We start from the raw sequence: 26,119 nt of genomic DNA, 5'->3' as shown, positions 1-26,119 counted from the left end.
CGGCGCTTCTCGACAGGGAAAATTCGGATTGTGTTACTCACATTAATACTGCAGAGGCATTCCATCGTGATGCCACGCCGCTGTTATTCCATCGTGGATATCGATTGCGGCGCCTTTGCGTCCTTACGACGTACCCTCTCTAGCCAAGAAGCACTCTGACCGGTCGCTCACCCCTACCCACCCCTACAAATGTGTTCCATCCCCCATGAATTAGCTCTTGTGTAACTAAAGAGGAAACCGCTGTTCTCCCATGAGAGCCAAAAGAAAGATCGGCGGATCTCTCGTCAAAAGGATTTATAGATGTTTCCCGGATAATCTTATCAGATAACTTTATTTATAAATTAACTTAACAACAACTTTATAACTTAAGAACGAAGTTCTCCGTATAATAACTCTATCATAGAATTCTGTTTTACACTTCTATCACGTTTTATATTTATATAATTGCTTTTAATTATTTACTTTTAATCTTAATTAAACAAAGAAGTTAAAAAAAATTTCAAATTAAACTGCATAACGGAAGATGATACTTATTTTATAATATAACTGAAGCGGAAAAAATATTCAGTAATATCACAAAGTGTAAAATTATCTATAATTCTCACAGAACTCTGTCTGATATTTCTGTCGTAGTTTTATATTTTATCCATTCGGCCGATGATTCACGTAGTAACAATAGTCTCATTAACAAATACATATAATTACACATAATTATTGCATGCAGGTGTTATAGATAAAAGCCACAAGTGAAATAAAATACTTTGACGCTTTGTACTAACAAAATTTACACAAATATTGTATATAATTCTTATCTACAGATCTTGCAGTCTCTTTCCCCTTCTTATTTTTTTCGTTTCTATTCCTATCTCTATTCTCTATCCCTATAGTCTCATTAACAAGTACATACAATTACACATAACTATAATTATTGCATGCAGGTGTTATAGATAAAAGCCACAAGTGAAATAAAATACTTTGACCTAAATAGACGCTTTGCACTAATAAATTTACATAAATATTGTATACACATAATTCTTATAGATCTACAGATCTTGCAGCCTCTTTCTTCTTCTTAGTCTTCCTTTTTCCCTTCTTATCTTCTTTGTTTCTATCCCTATCTATTCCACTTCCAATCTTACCACTTTCAATAGTCACAAACGCCTCTATTACATTAATTACATAGCATCAGAACGTCGCTCGTTTCAGACTGAACAAGTTTCAATTTTTTGATTCCAATCGGATTACTTCTGAAATTAATTTGACTTACTGTTTTCAATTATTGGATTAACATCCTTGCTACGCTTTCTCGTTTGAGGTATGTATATGTACACAATTTTTAATTTATTAGAGATACTTAAATATGAAGACTTGTCTTATAGTTAACGATTATATACGTGAACAATTAGTGAATGTAACGATCATTTATTCACTAAGAAAATTTTCAATGATAGAGTTCAAATGTCTCCGTATCATAACGTCGAAAAATTTTTTGAGAGTACTGAGTAGTTCTGATTGGAGTTCTGGGCAGTTCTCGACGAGCCCTAACGAAAAGTATTAGGTGAAAAAGCGATTGGCGGCCAATGGTTTTCGAGATATGGGTACATTTGAATTCTATCGTTGAAAATTTTCTAAGTCCGATATCGAAAAATGTTTTGAGAGTAGTTCTGAGTGAAGTTCTGTGTACTTCTCGACGTGTTCTGTCAAAAAATATTAGGTGACAAAGCGATTGGATGATTACATAGTTAAGGAAATACGTACTTCTGCAACCGATTTTTCAGATTTCATTTTAAGTATATATCTCTTTTATTTTTGAGTCTGTGTTGGTTTTAATCGCTGAGAACTCTTCGAAATTGTTAGAATGACAATTAACATGTCGCAGAACTATTTTATAAAAAAAATTTTTTTTTTTCAAAAGAAATTTTTTTTTATAAATTTTCTTGTGTGTCAAAATTGTTTTTTATGTATCAGGAATATAGATATTCACAAAATAGAGCTATTAAGCCTAATCAGAACTCCTGAGTACTATAGTTGGGGTACTAACTTCACATATCCGGCTTTAATTCATATTAGAATTAATTTGTTTTGCAACAGATAATATAATACAATTTTAGATAATATAATTATATAAATAAATACATGAACCGCAAAGTCTAAATTACTTAATTATTTATTTTAGTTTAACAGTTAAAAAAATCTGAAAGAAGTTTCAAATTAAAATTATGTAGAACAGAAAACAATAAATACGTTGTATCTCAAGTATGGAAATATTCAACATATTTTCTGTGGATTTTGTCGAAAATAGTTATATTTCACTTTTCGTTATATTTCTCAAATTCTCTTATATATGTGATTATAAATATATTATGAAATTTATTTCATTTCCTCATATATTTAACGCATTTCATTGTTCTTTGTATTAAATTTAATATATATTTTTATATATAAAGCTATATGATTGCATTTTATTATTCTTTTTCTCCTGTGATTTTTTAAAGAGAATAAAGATCTTTATTCAATATTCTAGTTTCTGAGAATACAATATGCCGATCGATCGAGGAATTCAATCCTTGCAAAGTGTTCGTGGAGCACAGTTTGGTGAGTACTTTCACATCTCATCGACAGAGTTTCTTCTTTGTCCTCAAGATGCTTATCTATTCTCGCATCTCTCAATCGTGATCTTAGGATAACGCACGATCACCTATACTGTTCTATCGACTTTTTTGATAGTGACTTCTAGTCACAATGATGACCGAACTATATATGTCGCACATTATTTATTTTATATTGGTACACGAAAAAAAGGATCTTGCTGAAATATCTAAAAATTTAACTAGACACAGATCTGAAAATAATTTTGTTAGATTATTAAAATATAAATTACGTAGAAAGCTCAAGTATGATAAGCAAGGCTGCAAAAATTATTGACATTCTAATAACCAATTTGAGCATTCTACATAATTATTATTTTAATTATCCAATAAACTTATTTTTAAATGAAATTTCAGTTCGGTTACGTTTATGATCCGAAACTACACTCAACTTTCGGTTTCAGTTTCAATTCCAATCCTTTTAACAACTCTAAGCATATTTCGTTTTTTTTTCGGTCTTCTGTCTTATAGTCACGCATAAAAAAAAACGCTATGATTGTCAGAAATAGTGATAATTTTCGCCCATCAATACATTGTGATAACTGTAAGAATATATCTTAATAGCTATATATAAGAATATATCTTAATAGTCGTTAAGATATGCTATTCTTACAATTATCGCAATCGTACTATATATACAATTCTTATAACAAAAAATGTATTGATGGACAACTTTTCGTCGTGACAATTGTAAATATAGCTATTTTTCCCTGTGTATAATTACCTCTTATAAAATTTATAATGCAAAAAGATAATAAATTGTACTTCATAACAAATTCATGTTTATTGAACAAAAAAATTAATTTACATACCATTCGTAGAATGGAGAGATTCCCTTGAAAGATAGATATCGTGTATCTCTTTCTCTCATTCTTTTCTCGTAGAGAGAGAAAATTACATGGTATGTGCTTCTTGTCCTTTTTTATCTGATTTTCATTGCCAAGCAGAGGACTCACTCGGTTTGTTCTTACTATGTTTATAGAATACTTCATAACGTGCATTAAAGGAATTATAGATTTATAAAATAAAGATGTATTACTCTGTTTCTAATTTTCAATGCAAAGTGCGGAGAAGCGTGGAAATATCCACCACCATATACATATATATTTGGGCTTCGAACAATTTAATGAGCTGCCAATGGTGGCTATAGATTTTTCTTCAAATAAAAAAATTGTTATAAAATATTTAATAAAACCTAAACCGAAACAACGTTTTCGAATCACCGGTTATGATTCCAATCTATTGACCCGCACAATATTTCGATCCAATTTTCAGTTCTGGTTTAACTAAAATAACTGTTATGGTCCGGTTATCAGATTCAGTTCAGTCCGGGTCCCCATTATCTTCAAACCTGTTTAGTTAAATTTTTAGATAGGTACTCTAGCAAAACCGTTCTTTCCGTGGATACATTTCTGGAAATGTAGAATGATTTCAAGATTTGCAGAAAGTACAGATTTCGAATTTTCGAAAATATTATATGATATGCGATGAAAACAAACTGTTTAAAAGGTTGGCTTAATTTTTCTTAGTGAATAAATGCTGCGATATTCAAATAATTGTCTGATAATATTATTCTTTTAAATATATCACTCTCTTTAATTTATTTACATTTTTATTCTGTATGCTCTGAGAATAGACTATAATCGAGTTACGCAAGATCTTCTACGCTCATCTACGATGCGATGGCCGCCCCGATTTTACTTTCGACCGCTGACACAGTCGCTGTGACCGACGAAAGCTGCTTAAACTTTCACGGCGAGATCGTACGCCATGGACGTGCTAATGTCAGAATAGTCGCACGTTTTCTGGTTGGATTGTTTAGCAATGAGCTTAGTCGAGATTCGTGCGAATTAACTGAATCCAAGTTGAAGGACGAGAAAGCGAAATTTATATCTTTATTTTAATTTTCTTCAGCATTAAGTTAGAAATGTAAACTTATTCTGCATCTTACTTTCAGATAAAAATGCGATGTGAAAGCGTGAAACAGAGCATTTGAAGATCGTCGAGCATAATTAAATGTTTAAAAATTCATATCTTATGAACTTAGCTTGTGAATTATGTCATACATAATATATCATTATGTTATTCCCATCTTCGATTCGTGGGAACTTGACGATATTATAAGAACGTTGTGACTATATCCTTATAGGAGCCCGATTGGTTGATTAAGACGGATTATCCGAGGGAGACAGCCGGATGATCGAGCGCAAAAACCACTAAGTCATTAACTGCAAGTGGTGACGCAACGACACCAACCTCTATCGTCTTTGATCGATTCTGGTGTAATCTTTGCATCATCTTGCATTCCGTAAGGCAATGAATTTATAAATAGTGATTTAAGCCTTCCAAAATTTCCTATTCAATAATTAATTTCTCGGAAATTAAAAAATTTTAAATTATTGATTTCCAATATTAAAAAAAATATATATATACAGGATAACTAAGTATTTTAAATATATACAAAGTTTCATCAAAATGATCCAAATGATTTTTAAAATTTTTGGAAAAAAAAAATTTTCTCTTCAGCTTTGACATCGGTAAAATCGATTTTTAAAACTAAGGCCATTTTGGTCATACGAAGTTTTCGTTTTAAATTTACGTGAGAAATCATCCTTTAAAATCTTTTAGAGCATAACTAATAATATTTGACTATTATAATCGATCGGATCCAACAGACCCAACTCCGTCCAACTCCGGAAGGTTAAATATGCATTGGAATTCCGCAGAAAGCTTTGAAATCTAAGGTCTGATTTCTCAGTTCGCCTTTCGAAATCTGATCGACCGACTATCCTCCATCACGTCTGCATTCACTTTGCGAGAGATAACGACGTCCCTGAGAAAGAGTGGACGATCATCACTGTCATCAAATGCATTTCGGCTTCCAGTCGGAAAGGCCGACCGCGGAGCTTTCACCTCACGATCGTCCTCGTCACGAGCGCTCTCGCCAAGGTCGTTTCGAGGATGTCGCGCGACCTCTGCGTCATCATCCTAACTGGAATATGTATGCGGCTTATGCGCACTTAAGTGCACTTCGGCTAGATAAGACGGATAAATATTTAAGCCTCAGCTAAGGCGACTGGTCATAACAGGGGGGAGCAGTTTGCTATAGTTTCACCTAGTCATTCGCCGTCTCGACTATGATGAAACAATTGTGTTCGAATGTTTAATAAACATTTAGCTCATATTGACGTCAAGAATTTCACGTTGTGCGAGATTTTAATTTAAATATGTCGGAAGTTTGAAAGAAGGAATATTTAATAAAAATTGGAAAAAGTTAAAAATATGAAATAAGTAAAAAATCGAGAAATGATGGTTCTAAATAACTAAAGATGATTATTCGGTCAAGGTGAATTATTGATAAGGCTTAATAAAATGAGCGTAGTATTAGGATTTTATTCAAGGGAGGGAGGCAAAATTAGAATTAAGACTTTTGAATTCTGAGAGTGGGAGATAATCGATTAATATGGATTATATTGAACTTGCTTTATATTTTTAATTAATTATCGACAAGTAAATTACAAAGTCACACATATTTTTTACTAATTAATTTTATTTTTTTCTTAAAATTGTGAACTGATTCTTCGAATGCAAAAACTTAAATTTATAATACTAGCCACCTCGAATTCTCAGAAAATCTTTCTACAACTTTCACTCAAATTAACTTTTTAAAAAGGAAGAAGAAATTAAGTGAATATTCATTAAGCATAATCCGTTTAAGCGACTTTAATTACTTTTGTTTTTTAAAAATTTTATTTTTTGTAGGTCTTACAATTTCCAGCTTCAGTTTAGAATTTCGTTTCAAAATCGATAAATAATCGGGGTGCAGGTTGCTTGAATCGGAAATTGTATTCTCTAAATTCTTTAGAATGGAATCTCATTCTAAAGAGTGAAAATTGAACTAGTCTTAAAAAAGAGTTGTTCAATTTTTAATGTTTAAGAGTGAGATTTCACTCTTCAAAGTGAAATTCAATCTAAAAATATTAGAAAGTAAGATTCGTATATAAAAATATTATTAAGTACTAGGATCTATTTTAATCAAATATAACCTTTCTCACTTAGTTACATTAAAAATATTAATCACACATTCCTAATTTGCGTTGCGTGTAGTATATGTCTGTCTCGCAGCAGATATACTTAATTGAATCCTATTCGCTCGGAACGCATTGGGCCTGAAATATATTTGATTGAACCGCCTGGATGTAAGCAAAAGGCCAGGTAGCTGTGTATTTTGCAGTTGCTCGTGCCAGTTCCGCATAAATTTAAAATTGGTGCAAGGAGGGCGATCGATCCGAGGTGGATTTTGGCAGCGGACTGTTATGATTATCGCGGTCGGCGATTGCGTCGGTTGGGTGCAGGTGTTAAAGCCTTATCGACCGCTAGTTGCGATTGCCTCGGAGGGGCACCTGACCTCGGCTATTGCCGGGTGCGATCCATTCGGCGTCCGATCGTCGTTAATCGGCATCTCGTTATCATGCCGCGCTTAAATCCCTTTACTGCAACTCTCGTTAGACCTGCGGCTCTTTGCATCGTTGCAGTATGGACTAGCACTTTCAATGTTCTTGTACCCCAACTAATCCGGATTCAATTTGAACTAACTTAGATCACAGTACTTGTCGTGGAACGAAGTAGTATCAAGTTAAATTTATTTCGCACAGAAAGAAATGATTTTGCTGAGGTATCTAAAAATTTAGCTAGATAAATTTGGAAATAATTTTGTATCCAAATAATTATATTCTCTGAAAAAAAAAAATATTAAATTTTAATAAATATTTGTTTAAATAATTCTAAGTGTAAGAAAATATTTATAGAATATGAACATATATTTATTTGATACAAAAATAATTAATTTGATTTAACTCAATAATAAGATTGGAATTGATTTAACTCATCTCTTTATTGAGTAAATATTTATTTATTTATTGTAAATATGTATTAAGATTAATAAATTTTTTTTTCAGTGCAGTGTAAAAATCTCAAGCATGGCGAGCAAAAAGTTTTGACATTCTAGCAACCAATTTGAGTGTCCTACATAATTACTTTATATATACAGTATATATAATGATCCAATAAATTTATTTTCAAATCTATATCTAACTAAATTTGTAGATACTTCAGTGAAACTGTTCTTTCCGTGTAAATTCGCATCCTAATCAGTAATCTCGGTGCATACGTTTTACGCTTGAAAGAAGCCGGATGCTTGACCGGAACTATAGAAAAACCTGCATGATTCGCGAGGTCAAATCGATAACAGCCATGGTGATCGTTTAAAGCCATCGCGTCTGTTTCTACGCGCACGGTCGCACGACAGTCGTCGAGTTGGTAGAGAGTTAATTGAGAATCCGCGATTTATGTCTGTCACATTGCGAGTCAACGCTCTCGTCCTCGTTTCCATCTCGGCCTCAGCTGCGATCCAGCTGGTCGCCTTCTGTTCGGCACGCGACGACGAGCTTGCAAAAAAAGAAAACGGAAATTGGAAGGAAGAAGCGATGCGCACGTTACACCATTCTCCATTTTCACAAAATTCGCTGGCACATTCGGAATATCTTGTCGCGTAGAATTGCCATCGCGAGTGCAATCAGAAGCAATATATACGTTGTCGGTGCATGACGTTACACTGAGAGAAATGTTTGATATGAATAACCATTATTTTGTTGATATGTGAATTACGAAACTACTTTTTATTTTTAATTAAAAATTTTTTAATTAAAAAATTATCCTAACCAAATTTTGATTGAAACAACACAATTTTTAAATTGAAAAATAAAAAAGTTTTTGTAATTTCATATATTAATAAAATAATGGTTATTCATACCAAACATTTCTCTCACTGTACATTGTACGCGTATCACATCTGATGTTGCAGGGAAGATAATAATTTTCCATAGAATGTGCGATAATAATTATCCAGTTTTAATAATCGTTTTAAACTATAATTTATATAATTTGTATAATTTATGTTAACGATAATACGATTATATAAAATTCGTGAAAATACAATTTAAATTCCTTATGTTTAACAATTCAAAATGAGAAAATTAGGACTACACGATTATTACGATATTATTTCTTCTTTTTTCTCATTACATGACGAAATTAATTTTTATAATATATTATAATAATATTTTTGCGTGACATTTACAATTTTCAATTCATGCAAAATGCGCATAGATTAGACTACTTATCGGTCTTGAAACATAATCCTAAACTGAAATCAAAATACGTAATATCATGCATGAACTGGAAATTATAAAATTCACGCAAAAACATTATTAGGCACCAAGATGCTTTGCACGAATAAAGCTCGAATAAAGTTTTTCTAGAAAAAATAAAGCATGTATGAAATAAAATGTGGAAGAAAAAAGTAATATAATTTATACAGAGATTTATATTCCTATAATACAAATATAGTGTTTGTTGAATAACTTTATTCTTTTCTAACAATAAGTGACAACATGTGACGTCACCATTAGAAAGACTCTAGCCTCGTGTCAATCAGCAAATGATAAATAATACTTCTTTTTTTATAGAGAAATTGATCCGATGTAACATTCATTTGGACGGTGGCCAGCGATCGCAGGAAATGTAATTAAATTTTGGACGCGTGATCTCATTGCCAGGAATCAGATTGAGGGCGAAACCGACTAAAGCAATCGATCGATTTTCTACCTTGCGACTGCTGGCGGTCGCCCTAACTTAGTATGTCGTATGTGAACAAACAATGCTTACTCGATACCCCAGCCTTTTCATCAAATGTACCTTTCCGAAAGAGCGATTTCTACAAATGCATACGAGACCTACCTTATCCATTTTTTTCCAAATAAAATTATCCTCGCACTGCACTTATTAAACTTCTCTTATTAAACGTCTCGCGATTGCTACATTTTGCAAACGAAACCCGAAATTATAATAATTATTGATTTAATAAAATCAAAAGTGAATTATGTTAAAATATTACCAAATATTCCTGGGCGTTGCATTATCAAACAGTTAGTATTTCATATTTCATCACGTCTCGCATTATTTTATCACACATGGAAAGAATGATTTTGCTAAAAATTTAACTATGTACAGATCTGAAAGTAATTAAAATATTTGTGAAGAAATTCAAACATGCTGCAAAAAATTTTGACATTCTTGCAAATTTTGATAGTTTGAGCTACTTTTCGACATAATTATTTTGATGATCCAATAAAATTTATTTTCAGATCTATCTAGCTGAATTTTTTGATATTTCAATTTTTGATACAGTAAAATTATTTTTTTCCATGCACATTTCTCTGCATTTTGATATTTTATATTTTTAATTCAACGCGACTGTCTGCGCTGGCTCGCATTTTTTTTTATACAAAATAGGCCAAATGGTGTTTCCCACTTCGCATAGCGACACGTAAATTGATAAACCGTATCTCGTTTTGATTGCGCGCGATTGATCAGAACTTTTTTTTTCTCGCTACAGTTCACCGATGACATATGAATTCCGTGTTACAAGAGACATACCGGCAAAGCGTTTAGCAACTCCCCGTTTAAAACACAAACAATTCTGTATAAACCAACGACAGGAAATTAAAAACGGAAATGATTAATTCTCTCGGGATGTGACTCGTTCTGCATACGAGATAAAAATAAAAATAGAAAGGCACGCAGGGCTCTACAAAGGACGTCCTTTGTGTATGTAAGCGGCGATGCATTTCGCCGCAATGTGAATCGCGTCGAATAAATAACGATGCGATATAGTGATATAGTGATACAGCTGCAAAATATGGATGACAATACGATTGTGTAATATTGTGTGCAGGTGGCAATAAAGTGTACATTGCAGTGATTGCATTGAATCTTCGGGGGAAGAAAAAAAAAGAAGAGATACGATTGAAAAAAATATCATCGTTTGAATCCTGATTTCGGAAAGAGAGAGAGACTATTGTGAATCATACCATTGATTATGAAGGTTACGACTAGGCAATTTCTTTGGATGAATGATTCATTGTCAAAGGGCAATCAGCAGCTACCATTCGCATTGCGCATGTTATACATTGAAACTGCTAATTCAAGAACTGCTGAATTTTTGACTGATGAGATTCAGCAGTTACTATTGAAAGAATGATTTTGCTGAAATAAAAATTTAATTAGATACAGATCTGAAAATAATGTCGTTGTACAAAATAATTATGTGGGACGCTCAAATTGATCGCTAAATGTCAAAACTTTTTGCAGCATTAGTCATTATATTATATATTGAAATTTCTATGTAATTATTTTGGTCTAACAAAATTATTTTCATTTCTGTAATCTAAACGGAAAGATTTGTTTTGCCAAAGAATTAAAAAATTTAACTAGATTCACACAGATTTGAAAATAATTTTGCACTACTAGAATAATTATATAGAACGTTCAAACTGATTGCTAAAATTTTTTGCAGCATTACTCATCAAACTTGAGTTTTTTATACCGTTAGATGTGAAAAAAACAATGTTAATCCAATTCCTTGAGTTAAATAACATTTGTTATTTTTTTTAACTTTCATGTGTGTCAAAATGTAAATCAATTTCTGTCGTTAGTTTCAAAGTAAGTATTGTCCATTTAACGTATGCATTTAGTAAATAATAAATTAAATTTAAGTTAAATATAATACATTTTTTAAGTAAAATTATTTAATCCTATTATTTTAATCAAATTAACGATTATTGGATAGAAGCAATATATAGAAATGATTAAAAATAACTCAAATTGAGTATAATTCGACATTATGAATTTAACAATGTACATAAATATTTTCACGATCCACACAATTGAATGGGTGGAATAAAGGCACAATTCTACTTAGGTCCTTTTTCCAACAGACAATTAGCTTTTTCATGTAATATTTATCATAATAGAGAAATATTATAACATATAACTTCTTAAAAACATTACATAAATTCATTTGATATTGTACCCGTTTGTGTATAATAAAAAAGTAGCAAGTTATTTTAATTTTTATTAATATCAAGATTTTGTAATTAGGCCTTTATTCCGCCAATTATCCCTTTAATTATTTTCAAATCTGTAACTAAATTTTGAAATACTTTAGCAAAACCGTTCTTTCCGCATAAATCTTTTAAAGCTCGTATAATTTCAAATTCTAAAGAATTTAGTAGTTGAGTCATTTTATGACCATAAATGTTCGATAACATCAAGTATCACGTGTTTTTATTCTGTTTTACCGGAAGTATTTCATGTTTGCATAACACACAATTAATCGCGAGATAAGTATGAAAACTTATCAATTGTATACATTCTACATCAAATATCAACGTAATTTTGAAAAGCACTCAGAAAGACTCAATGAATATTATCTGAAAAAATGGAAGAAATGTGGATTAATTATTGTAAAGTTTACAAATATATCAAACACTTAACTCGTACATCATTATAAAATGTCTTCGAACGAGTGTACTCGATAATCGGATTAATGATCGATGTGATCGGATTAATGATCGGAAATAATCCGATAATCGGATAGTCGAACCACGTAAAAGATTAAAAATTGAAAATTATACGTATTTTATGAGATGCTCGTTAATTCTGTCAAGAAAACGTTTAGGGCTGTTAAAACGATGGATCGCAGAAAAAGATTTGGAATAAAATTAAAAGTAAGATGTACATTTTAAGATAAAAATAAAAAGATGAGTCGCTAAAAATATGAGTCCTTTTCTACACTTTAACCTTGATAGAATAGAACTGGAAAAAACAACTTTCAGCGATCAGAATATTTAACGCCAATTTCGGATATTTTCGCTAATTTTAATCGTAAACATTAAAAAGTAATAGATTTGTCCCATGTACCTTTTTTAGCTAAATTTTCAAATTTTTTCCTCATTCTTTCTTTTGAAATATTAAGTTTCTGTCTCATTCTTCTTGAATAGAATTAAACGTAGAAATAAATGCAAAATGTAAAAGTGCAGTGATTAAAAAGTTAGCGAAACTGAAGGGCGTTCTTCGCAGGAAATCGCGCGGGAATTCGCCATTAGTAATGAGTTTTATATTTTCAACATTAAACTTCGTCTGTGAGTAAGTCTCGAGTGAAGTTTCGGATGAAGTTTAGGATCGAGTCAATTTACAATTAACGAGGAAGACTACAGAATTTCCTTTATCCGTTTACATCTTTAATCATATCCTGAGTCACAAAGGTCCCTTTTGCATGAAACATGAAATACCTTCTCATAATTAGGATCCCTACACCCTACAGAGGAACATAGGAACACTAAGGAAAGGTCGACTTCCGCATCTATTACGAAGACTTACTTAGACTTCCTTGTGTTTTATATATATGTTTAAGCATGTTCTCTTTGTTAGTCTAATAATAAAAGAAGCTATGTATTAATTCGCGAGGATTTCCATATCCTACCCTAAAATATTTATCATAAATCTCTAAGTTAACAAAGCTTTGTCGACACGAAAAGAATAATTTTGCTGAAGTATCTAAAAATTTAATTATAGTTACAGATTTAAAAATAATTTTATTGGAAAATTATGTTCAAACTGATTGCTAAAATGTCAAAATGAGTTTTGTTCATCATGCTTGAGATTCCTATAAAATTATTTTGACAGTCCAACAAAATTACATTTTCAGATCTATATTTAGCTAAATTTTTTTAATACTTTAGTAAAATCATTTTTTTCCGTGGGAAAATTTTTATACTTCGTTGGGGTGTCGCAGAAATTCCCCATATTTGATTCTTCTGCAAAAAAAAATACGAATATCTGAAGTCGATTGTTGGAAAATTAGGATAAAGTTTGAAACTTTGAAGACAAATCAGCTGAAATAAGAAGTAAGAAGTTTGACGACAAAAGACTATACAGTACAAAAAGAAAAAAAATCGACGAATACCGATCATGGGGGTCATAAAATATAATAAATATACCAGTGAATGGACATGACATAATATTATTGGACAAAATTTTAGATAATAAGTTTTTAATATACAATTCTAAATAAATTTGTCTTATTAAATTTTTAAGCAACGAATTTATTTAAAGTCGTACATATCATTGACATTTAAAATTTTTATCATTTCTAATTGGATCATAACTAGGTCACTAACTGTCCACTAACTGGTACATTTACCTTAATATTTGTGTAATCTTCTCAAATGTGACGAATATTAGTGCCACATAGTATCCCACAAAGGTCAACGTGGGTCAGAGAAAATAAATCGCGACACTTGGGCGACCAATCGACTTTCCATCGGACGTTCCCTTTCACGTTTTATCGTGGACTAAATCCGTTGGGGGAAGGTCCCCCTTGACTGCATGGTGACCGAGTGCGCGTGTAGACGCGTTAGATGCACGCGATTGACAACACGACCCAGCATGCAGAAATAGATTCGACCGGTATATACAGAGTGTTCCCCGCAAAAGGTGCACGTCATAGCGCACCTTAATATTCCCTCTTATAGATCGAACTTCGTCGTCTCGCCTGTTAAACTTTCTCGACGCTATTTTGAAGTTATTTCACCAAGTTTTAAAGTTATTCTCGCAAGGTTACACCGCCTATTTCCCGTCAAATTACAAAGATATTAGATTTCACACTGTTAAAGCGAAATGACATCGTACTATGCGGGATAATTTACAAGGGTTGCAATCTTAATTATAGACACTGAGAAAAAAAATTGTTCATTTTAACTAAATTAACTTCATTGTCTTTATTTCTTTTGCTGGAGAATGTACATGTTTAAGTCAAATATGTTATATTAATATATTTAACTTAAATACATATATTCTTAATTGAAAGAAATAATAGAGTTTTTAAACTAATAAAAATTATGATAAATATACTATGCAGAGTGTCTGATAATTGTTCTGACAAAGTCGTGGTAACGACATGTAAAGCGAATTAAACTGAGACAGAAAGTCCTCTACTATTTTGCAATTTTCGCAATAGTTAACAAGATATTAATTGTTAAAAATTGCCCTTCAATAATTTTTTTACTCAAATTCCATCAACTTTACAGAAAAACTGCAAGAGACGAAAATTGTTTATTTTGTTCTCATAGAGCTCTAAGAATTTTTTTTAGAATTTTTTCAGAATTTTTTAATACTGTATTTTCTCATAGTAAAAATAAGAAAATAATAAAAAGTTTATAAAAAATTCTGAAAAATTCATAGAGTTCTATAAGAAGAATATAAACAATTTTCGTCTCTTGCAGTTTTTCTATAAAGTTGATAGTATTTGAATAAAAAATTATTGAAGACCAATTTTCGGTAATTTTTAGCAATTAATGTGTTAATTATTGCGAAAATTGTAAAATGGTAAAGGACTTTCCGTCTCAGTTTAGTCCGCTCTATATGTCCACGAACTCTGTCAGAACAATTATCAGACACCCTGTATAAAGTTTCCAGGCTAATAAATATTAAATCAAATATATAATTATATAAAATTTCTAAATTAATAAAAATTAAGTTAAACATGTTATATTAATATAATATATTTGATTATTATCTTAATTACATTCTTCATCAAAGAAATAAATATGAATTAAATTAATCTAGTCAAATAAACAATTTTTTCTCAATAAAAACATGCTAACAATTAAGCGATTTTAGAGACAGATTACAATAACAAAAGCGGTACTATAACATTCTTATATAAAAATTCTAGGTCATATGAAATTAGAATGAAAATTAAATTAGACTGGCCCTCTTCGTGTTCTATCCACGACTTCTATATACTGGCGCTGTAAAGAACCTTCTTATAGATTCGTGATATAAATAATGAATCATTATTCTGTCATCGGAAACTAATCTACGCCGATATCGTTCGTGCGAACAATTCGCACCACGGCGAGAATTAAACGGAATTACGTGTCTGCCAAACTTTCCACAGCATGTCGCGAACCAGAGTCTAGATCGAACAATAGAATCGAACATCTCACGGTTATAGGGCAATCATAACTAACAACGAGTTCATATACGGGGTGTCACGGAAATTCTCCGCGCTTGATTTTTCTGTCAATTCTTCTATGCGAAGGAAAAAACATAAATGACATCTAAAGTCGATTATTGGAAAAATAATGAGAAAATCTATTGAAATTTTGAAGGAAATGAAGCTGAAATCCGCCCAAGTTCGTCCTCACGAAAGCAAAAAGAAAAAAATAAAATATACGAAATTTCTATGCAAGGAATATCTTAAGAATATAGATAAGAAATTATAGATATCCCTCATCGTGAATTTCCTCAATCAATTTGTCACACGACAAATTCCTCTCCGCTTGAAGAAAATTCGCCACCGAGATATCAAACAGGATTAATCGGACAAATTCAGTGGGTTTGTTTTTAAAATAAATTAATAAAAGCTATAAAAATTACTAATATGTAATATTAAAATACAGATGTTTAGATACTTTAAACAAAAAATTTTTTACTTTAATTAATAAATCATACTGTATTCACGCGCGTTTAAAGAAAAATAAACCAATGACAACCAAATAAACCACACACAGTAATAATAAAATATTTTATAATAAATTTTCTTTTAAATTTTTATTATATAAACTTTTTAAAGTTTATTTCAAATTAATATGTAAAATATATTTTTAAAATTTTGGAAATAATATAAATGTTATTCAATTTTATATTAATTTTTAATTAAAATTGAAAAAGGCTCCAAAGATTAAATCAATAAAGGAGTGTAAAGCCAATGAGAGCCGACGCAGCTGTACGTGTGTAATCAAAAATAATACATATGTCAATCACCAATTACAAACGTTTCAAGCATAAGATTCTCTTCAGTGTAACAATAAAATTATCGGAGCCAAATATACATAATGATACGTTGTAAAATAATAAACAAATGCTGTTAGTGAATCATCGTTAGGCTGTTGCTCAAAATTAAGAATTTCATTATCGTCTGTTGTACTTAGCTATACATATCCAAACAAGAATCCAGTCTTGTATAGGTAAGGTATGCAATTCTTAATTTTATCATTCAATGTCTTGTGATGAAATACAAATTTATTTATTACAATTCCTAATGTATTATTCCTAATGGTTATTAATATGTATTATATTCCTAATGGTTTTCTCAATTGACGCTAAATTATAATAGTGATACTAGAGTACTGACTTACAATATCGACAACAATTTTCTATTTATTTTATTGTTTTTAATAAAATAAAGTCCAATCTTTTACCGATTTTTTTGGAGATTTTAACATTGACATCATCTAAAAAGATTTCATCTAAAAAACATGGAGTTTTATTGACATTGACACCAGATATAATAAGAAAACGAACCATAATTCAACGAGATCTCGTACGCGCGATTAGTGACTGGTTATTTCCGTCTCGCATTTCACCTTTTATTGCAACCGGCTGCATATCGTGAATAGCTTTCGAATTTACAGCCATTAATTCTTTCAAAGTTGTTCTCATTATTGATTCTCATTAACGTTAGAATAATATGTTGAGACTCTTCATCGCGTGGGGTATCCAAGATACCCCAGCCTTATAAATTCAATAAATATACCAAGCAAAATGTCTGGTTAAAAATGGATGGAATCAAAAAATTCTGATTATACCAATCAAACTTTTCATTATCTCAATTAAGATTCTAGTAGATTTAACCAGAAAGTTGTGATTCGTCCATTTTCTAGAATTCTAATTAATTTAACCAGACATTTATATATGTGAATGCTATTGATACACATTATTATATTTCGCACAAATTGTGTCAATTAAAAAAAAGTTTCCATCTATCTTTATCTAAAGAATAATAGAATGTATAAAAATATATAAAATATTATCAATCTTCATTTAACTATAAATCTTTCAAGAGAACAATGAAAATTGATGTGATGTCAAGATATAATACTGACATACATATCGGAAACACCTCATGTAAGTAATGTAACGTTAATAAATTTGATATCTTTAATAAAATAGATTTTATACACATATACAATACTAAATAATATTAATATAGATATTGTGTTGTGTCACGTTTATACAGGCCTCAATTGTTTCGCAATTAAATATGTTTTATTTAAATGAGAGACATCTCTATGACGGGGACATTCTTTAAAGACTCAATAACTGTATTGCGTTTCATCCTGCAATGAATAAATGCGGTCACTAAATTGCAATTGTACTCATGGTGTGATCGCATATCTCGTGCCCAAGTTTGTGCGACAAACGGAGGCGGAAGGCGGAAGCGGATGAAAACAGCGAAATTCCGCTGGAGAGCGGAGCTATGCACTGAAATTTTGCGTTGCATCGTAACAAAGTTTCATTGGAATACCCGGCTATACATATATATATATACCGACACAACGAAGCCTCGATACAGCAAAAGCGACGCTGGAGCATCCGACGTGAAGCTCGTCGTAACGAGCTTATGCTGTAATCAAACGCTATTCGTTGTTTGCGCGTTACATTGAGCTGCTTCGAAAAAAAAAGGCGATTTTCACATTGAAAAAGATTCGAGGGACCTTTACTATCGTGCGTGAAAAATGGGATTCCAAAATTTGAAGCAAGTTGATAATACGAAAGGAAATCAAAAAGTAAAGTAAATTTATTTATTCTTCACGTACAATATACGTTAGCAAAATATATATTATACATTATTATTTAATATAATGGCTTTGCAACACATTTTATGTATCATCCACAAGTTTTCTGATTTTGTCTGCGAAAGTTTCTTGGCTGTCCTTGCGAAGCCACATATGCACTGTTCCCTAAACTTTAAATCAATTGAAAAATTTGATAACTTCTGTCATATCCAGCCCACTGTCGGGGAAAAAAGTCTTACGTCAGTTTTTTTTAGAAAGAGAATTTAAGTTAATTTAAGAATCTCACAATTACCACTAAACTGAAATAAACTGAAATCGAAAAGTCCAGCAAAAAACCGGATCTACAAATGGTCTAAAGAAATAAATTTCCTTAAAGGAAATGAATCTGCGCAAAGGTCGATTCAAAACAGAATAATAAAATTTTTTACTTGTTAACCTTGATAAACTCAACCAAATATTTCATCATTTAAATATTAGCAAATCATAATACTAATAATGGAAAAAGAAAGAAAAATTCTAATTTTATTAAAGATAATTTTAATTTCCATCTATGAGTCTAAAAATTCAGACATATCCCTTAATTAAGTTAAGTAATATTTTGTTATTTTTACCTTCCATGTATGTCAAAATGAAAATCAATCCACTTCTGCGGTTGAATTGCTTAATTTCTAAATAAATAACATCCATATTATCGCGCTTAACAAAAAAGCAATTAAATTTTACTCAAATTTAATACAGTTCTTGAGTTAAATTGTTCAACTTCATTATTTTAATTGCACTAACGAAAGTAACAACCTATTGAATGGAAGCAGTGACGACTTATAAAAATGATTAAAAATAACTCAAATAGAGTATATTTTACTTTTACAGTATGAATTTAATAATGTATAATAGAGTATATTTTACCTTTACAGTATGAATTTAATGATGTATAATGCTATATAAGGTCTGTTTCCTTTGCTTGTATTTCTTGCACTCAGCTTTTTCATTTTTTCTCTTTTCAATAGATATACGAGTATTATCTATCTCGATTTAAATTTTTGAAGATTTCAAGCAACAAAAACAAACCTCATATTTTGCAAATTTCATATCTAATCTTCCAATTTTCATTTGTTTAGAGTATATTCAGACCATTAAAAAGAGCTCTGTGTGACTAATGACAAATTTTAATTATCTTACAGTTTAGGAAACGGTATATGTGGCTTCGAAGGCAGTCAAAAACTTATTTCGCAGATGGAATCATAAGACTTGTGGACCTTCACACAAAATGTACGAAGTGAAACAATTATATTTAGAAATAATGTTGTATATGTATCGCTAACAGGTATTGTAACGTGAGGAATAAATAAATATGCTTTACTTTTCAATATCTCGTATAATCGAAGAATTAACGAACGAATCGCGAAAGCTTCACAAGCACGCTTTAGTTTGCGTTACATAATTAACATTAATTTGATTTGACTCGGTTATTACTTAATCGACGCGGCAAATTGGATAAACGTTATCGCGGATCGCCTGGCGTGTCGTCCATCATTCGTCTAAAAGCTAAATTACGATTGTATTATCTGAAATGTTGCTAGATCTGATAAGATTCGCATATTATATCAAGAGAGATATTAATTGTATCTAATAAATAATGTAAATGATAATATTTACATTATTTATCAGATATTATTGATATCCTCAATACTAATGATTGAGAATTCTATGTATATGTATACGATATTATCAATCACTGAAGAATTCCTCGATATACATCTCAAATAAAACAAAATCATAATAGCGGAAAAATTGCAATTACAAATTACAACTGTATTCATTTTTATAAATATTTAATAATAAATTCAATTGAAAAACAGAATATTTTTTAATCTTAAAGAAATGACTGTATTAATTTTTTGTTTACTTGCGAGATAGTCAGATAGTTCTCATGAATTGTACCCATTTTTTTATTATGGATGAATTAGCTTGTAGTTTAGTTGTTATTAATTGCCTTTATACTTCTTAGTTATACAATAATTATTCCGAAAGAAGATTCATAGGATAATTAATAAGTGATCGCGAAAATTTAGAAAACAGTTTACAATAAAAATCTTTTGTTTTAGTAAAAAATTACTATAAATAGAACTGTATATACATATATATATATTAACAAACCATTTCGGCTATCAAGCGAAAAAATTAATTACACGCATCGCTAATCACAAAAATATTCCGAATCGCAAAAAAATCAATATTATTTCAACCAGGATTCGTATCCAGAGTTCGAGATCACAGTTAATCTTTTATGATGGAATTGGACCTAATTCTTAGAATTAGAAAAATTAAAGAATAAATTGAATCGAGATTAAAGTTTATCTTACATTGATAGAACCAGGTCTCTGTCTGTCTCTACCAATGTAGTTTAAATTTAATCTCCAATTCAAATAATTCTTCATCTTTTTCTAATTCTAAGAATCGGAAAAAGATGGAGAGTAAGTTGGACTAAGATTAAAGTTAATCTATATTAGTACAGGCATAAGTAATCACACACATGTCATGTTGTTTTTTGTATGACACGAGATGCCAGAAGAATGTTGTTTCGTGGAAAAGATTAACGTCAAAACGAGAGAGCACATAAACGTAAATCTCGTTAAACGTCACAATACACAAATTGTCTGTGAACAAATTATATTCTTCATAAAAGTATTTAAGTCAGTCGCCGTTTTGTTGCCAGTACTGCGGGCAAGACGAGCGAACGAGAATACTAACTAAAATATTCTTTAACCAAATCAGACCAAATTCAATTAGAGAATTGAAGAACAAAAAGAGAAAAACTGAGATACTCCATAGCAAAATCAAGCGACCTTTGGACTACTTTTGCGATTTCATTGGCCTTCTTCCCATAGAAATCCTGTATCAGAGTCTGGCCAAAAATGATTTTGTCAAAATTCTACGATAGAGAAAGGTATATATAATTTCTTTCTAATATGTACTATCCCATTCTAATTTTCACTGTGTCTCATTCTATAATCTTAATTAAAGTTATACAGTGAAACAGTGTAAGTTAGAATGAGACAGTATATATACATGTGTGTGTGTGTGTGTGTGTGTGTGTGTGTGTGTGTGTGTGTGTGTGTGTGTGTGTGTGTGTGTGTACTATAGAGAAATTACGTAGGTATATCCTCTCTCATGTAGGATTTTGACAAAATTGTTCGTGACCAAACTCGAATATAGAGTAGAAAACTGCTCCACTTACGAGCAGTTTTGTCAAAGCAAAAGTGAGAATTCCTTCTTTATACCCTTTTGGATATGAGATAACTCCGTATTTACGTCGCAGAAGTCAGAAAAAATAGGAGTGGGGATAATGTGCAACAATTCTGTTGTATACTTTTACGTTACATTAATATTGTGTTATGATTTCAGTTTCCTACTGATAATATTAAAATTACTATCAGTTGAATCGATTTGTCAATGTAGTGAATAGCGCAATCATATATCATAATCCACATAAAATGATTATTGTAGAGATAGCAAAAGGCTTAATAGTTATTTGGTGATACATAAGTGTAAAGGGATAGTAAAAAATAGAGTATAGTAAAATACAAGTGCTTAGCTCTTGTATTCTTTGTTCAACTTGATGTCCTGTATATTTCATATGTTTGGGGGGAGGGAGGAGGGGGATATACAGCATTTTTAGTGGATTTATGCTTAAAGTATACAAAGTGCGCAGATGGATTCAGTGCACTAAATGCAATAAATACATTACCTAAAATATGTACCCACGTCATAATACTTGTAATATATGTAAAAGATTGTAATTATTATTTCACATATATATTTATTATTCTTATTCCTTAATAAAACTTTAAAAATACAGTTATAAGTTATTGTGTCATTTTACGACTTATTTATAAGTATTATTGTAATTTTTCGTGTGGCGTACATCCTACCCTTCCCCTCCTACGAGTCCCCATAGATCCTATGAGATATTCAGCAAAAATGCAAGAGTTTCAAAGTTCTTTTTTTTAATATGAAAAATAAGTATTTCGGATTTCTAATTTTTTTTCATAGTAAGTAATATTTAATAAATTAGTTTTTGTTAGATGTGGCGTATATATCGAAAAAAATTAGCTTTTTATATACAATACATGTATATTATATATTATACATTATACATTATATATTATAAATGTATATTATATGTATAGTATTATATTTTTCAGCAAGAGACAGATGACAGTGTAACACAGTGAATCATTACATCTTTATTGTTTGCCATATGAAATAATTATTCTCATATTGTCTCTTACTGAAAAGCATCAATATTGTCTCTTTTTATATACTTTAAAACTTGTAGAGTAGATTGTCACTTTGAAGAGTAAAATCTCACTCTTAAAGATTGAATATTAAAGCACTCTTTTTCAAGACCGGTTTAATTTTCACTTTTTAGAATGAGATTCCACTCCAAAGAATTTAGAGAGTAAACTATCTCATTCTAACTTGCTAAAGTTGTCAAAAATGACGGACAAATAAAAAATTTGTCATCTGAGTAATCTCATGACCGGATTCTATTACAAGATCTCTATCCCCTCAAGTCGCATCATAACGGTAGAGAAACGTGAAGATACTCACCAGCAGCAGCAGCAGCAGCAGCTCAATCTCGCATCCTCCCAGCAGCCGAAATGCTCCTTTTCTTCTTCTTCTTCTTCCTCGCCTCCTCCTCCACCTCTCTCCTCGTCCACGTCCTCCTCCAGGGCCGCCCGTTTGTCGGGACGTCGAACAGCCGGCGGTGGTCGTGGCGGATTGCACCGGGGATCGCGGCGCACTTCCCGAAATTCTCCCGCGGTCCCGTCGCGCGGAACTCCACTCGCGTTGGTCACGCGGAGTCAGCGCGGAGAGTAGGGCGGCGCGGTGCGGCGCGACGCATCTCGCCGGGACGCGTTTTTGTTTTACCCGTAACTCAAAGGATCTTTCGCCTTCGCAGACGACGAAGATCGCACACTCTCTCTCCCTCTCTCGCTAATAGCGAGATGTTACCGGTTCGAGATGGGATACTCGGAGCATAACGAGTTTTCGGCTCGCCCCGATGAGTGGAAAGGGATGAAGAACAGACAGGAGAGAGGGAAGAAGAGAAAAGAGAGAGTGAGAGAGACGCACGCGGGAGTACGTATGCGTTATGTATGTGTATTGCGTCTGTCGTCGAGAAAGCAGCGACGAACGAGAATGCGGCGCGATGAACGAGAGAGAAGAGACTGATACTGATAATTCGATGTCCTTCAGTCAAACGAAAGTGGCTATGATTCGCACGTCACGTCCGTCGGGGAGACAGAAAAAGAAAGAGGGAGACAGAGCGTTGAGAGGAAAGGGTTACGCGCGCGCGCGCGCTGCGAGAGCAACTTACACGCGATAACGAACGCGCTGTTCGAGTGTCAGCATCCGACTGAAGTGCGGCACAAAACGCGGATGGACGGGGTGAACCGGGTGAATACAGCCCCGCGCCAGCGTTACTGGCGTCACGCGACGGTAAACGAGTGTACTACTGTGACGCGATACGCGTCGGTAATAGCGAAAACACGCGCGCGTAATGGTTATTCTGTAATGTGTTCTTTGTTTCTTTTCTGCTTTTTATCTTTTGCTTTTTTCCTTTTTGTGATCGTTTTATCAAAAATCGTTTTATAACAATTATATTTCTTGATATGTGTTTTCTGTTTCTTCTGAAATTCGTTAATGTTTATCTCGAGCAACAGAACACGAAAAACGGAATAAGAAACAAAAAGATAAGATATGATAAATAGCAAAAAGCAAGAAACAGGAAACAAGAAGCACATTGCAGAACAGGCTTTAGGGATTGACTTATTTCGCTGCTAAAAATAATATATACATACATGATATAGAAATAAATAGGAATAAAAGACCCTAAACAGTCAAGCTGGATCTTTAGTAACTTAAATAACTGGATCTTAAATAACTTCATGTAAATTTATGTACATATCCAGAATTGATGAAAGATAATGTTTTTTTTTCTAAAAGAGAAAGAACATTGTTCTTTTTAACATGATTTTAATTTTTATATATATTTCAAACAATATTATAAAAAAACATGTTTAAACATATTAAAAATCAAGCATATTTCAAACAGTTTAAAATATGATTTTTATTCACCCTGATATCCAATCCTACAAATTGCCCCGAATTTAATTTTCAGGTTTGAAATGCAATTTTAAAACAAAATTAGAGTAGTAATATTACAAATTAAATTGACAAACAATTTAATAATATTAATGCTCATCTTAGATTTTAATTGTTTAGAACTTAATTGTTTTTGTGCCCATTTTCACCAATGTAGAGTCTAGTTCTATTAGAAAAAGAGGAAAAGTAAGTTGAACCGAGATTAAAGTTAATCTACATTAGTGCAAATGGACATAAGACTTTTATTTTTTATTTGCTGTATATTAAGACACGATCTTAAAAGATAGTATGAAATATGGGAGTAACTATTTGAAATCTTAAATAAAGTCCTATTGTGAAGATCTATTTTCTTATAAATTCTCCACATAGTTATTCAGAATTTCTGTAAATTTTAGAATTTTTTATATTTTTTGTATAATTTTATCACGTTTTTTTAGAAAATTTGTTAAATTTTTTTGATTAAATAAATTGGAACATTTTGCAGAAATGTTAAGCAACTAAACATTTTTTTCTAAAATTTTTTATACAATAGAACTCCGTGCTGTATATTTTTTATACAGTAGAACTTACTGCTGCTTCATATACAAACAATTGCATACTAAATATTCAACTTCATAGTTAAACTCCTATTAATTATTGGAATTACTGCAGAGTCCAATTTTAGTTTTTTGAACGTCAATTTCTATTATCGATTAATAAATACTAGTAAAGAGGAGAGTTAGTGAATCTCCATTATCCGAATTATTTTTGAAACTATTTTTGTTCCCAACTCTTATAAAAAAAATACTATTGAGCACTACTAGTATACAGTTAGTATTTTAGAGGCACTGCTACACTACTACACTACTCTAAACACTACCGCACTATTACGCACTATTGTAGCGCTATATTATTGCTGTAATGAAGTAGTACAGTAATACAGCAGTGTCTCAAAATACTATTAATAGCGCAGTAATATTTTTCTACAAGATATATATTCAGATAAACAGAATTTTATTCAATATATTAATTCTGAAATATTTTAAGATTCTTCGTTCTATAATATTCAAAAAGAACTTATTATAATATTTGAAAAAGAGTGTGTGCGTGTGTTGCGTGTGTTTAAGATATTTTTTTTCTTTCTGAAATTTAAAATACAAAAATATTCAAAAATATTGGGTCGGGGAAAAAGTTTCTACTATTTTTTAATTCAAAATTGTATACAATGTATCTTCATCAAAAATGAACAAAATTTAAATTTAAAAAAAGGGTTTTAAAGCTTGAAATCTCTACTTTCGAAAGATTATTATATTTTTTGTTACTATATTTTTGAGTTTCTGTGAGTTTGTAATTTTTACATTTAAAAAACTACGAGCTGAAAAAGATGAAAAATTTTCTTTTCACTTTGGGGGTCTCTTATATGTTCAAAAAAAAATATACAAAAATTTTCGACTACCTATCGTGAAAGCTTTCCCTACAAAATCATTTTTTTTTATGTTCCTATGATTTTATGTTACTAAGTTATTCGCAAATTAAGTAAAGGAGCATTCTAACTTTAATTGCTCATAATTCCGATAAAAATCATCATATCGCAATTTATATATAAAAAACAGATTCTTAAAGAACTTTGCTCTAGAGAATGATATAATTGTAACGAACATTTCGCAACAAATGAAAAACTTTTGCAAAAAAATTTTTTTAAATACGAAAAAACTTTTTCTCCGACCTGATATTATAAATAAGAATTCTTTTCATCACAAATGTGTTCACGAATTT

At 31.2% G+C, this 26,119-nt stretch overlaps 1 protein-coding gene and 1 long non-coding RNA gene across 2 annotated transcripts in view; one reads left to right on the top strand and one right to left on the bottom strand.

The window, feature by feature from the left end:
- The window catches only part of LOC105146594 (beta-1,4-glucuronyltransferase 1), a 60,203-nt gene extending 36,550 nt beyond the window's left edge, over positions 1-23,653 (bottom strand). The window contains exon 1 of the mRNA XM_011056951.2: positions 22,808-23,653. The gene's annotated coding sequence lies outside the window, so the exon portion shown is untranslated. The remainder of the gene's footprint in view (positions 1-22,807) is intronic.
- On the top strand, positions 1,195-18,707 carry LOC147910942 (uncharacterized). Its single transcript, XR_015544974.1, has 2 exons — positions 1,195-4,956; positions 5,324-18,707. It is a non-coding gene; the product is annotated as an uncharacterized LOC147910942 (long non-coding RNA).
- Positions 23,654-26,119: the final 2,466 nt, after the last annotated feature.

The sequence above is a fragment of the Acromyrmex echinatior genome, chromosome 1 (assembly GCF_024713525.1).
Source record: "Acromyrmex echinatior isolate Ae372 chromosome 1, ASM2471352v2, whole genome shotgun sequence".
NCBI lineage: Eukaryota > Metazoa > Arthropoda > Insecta > Hymenoptera > Formicidae > Acromyrmex > Acromyrmex echinatior.
The sequence above is the reverse complement of the archived record's forward strand: the minus strand, read 5'-3'. Positions and strand labels throughout refer to the sequence as shown.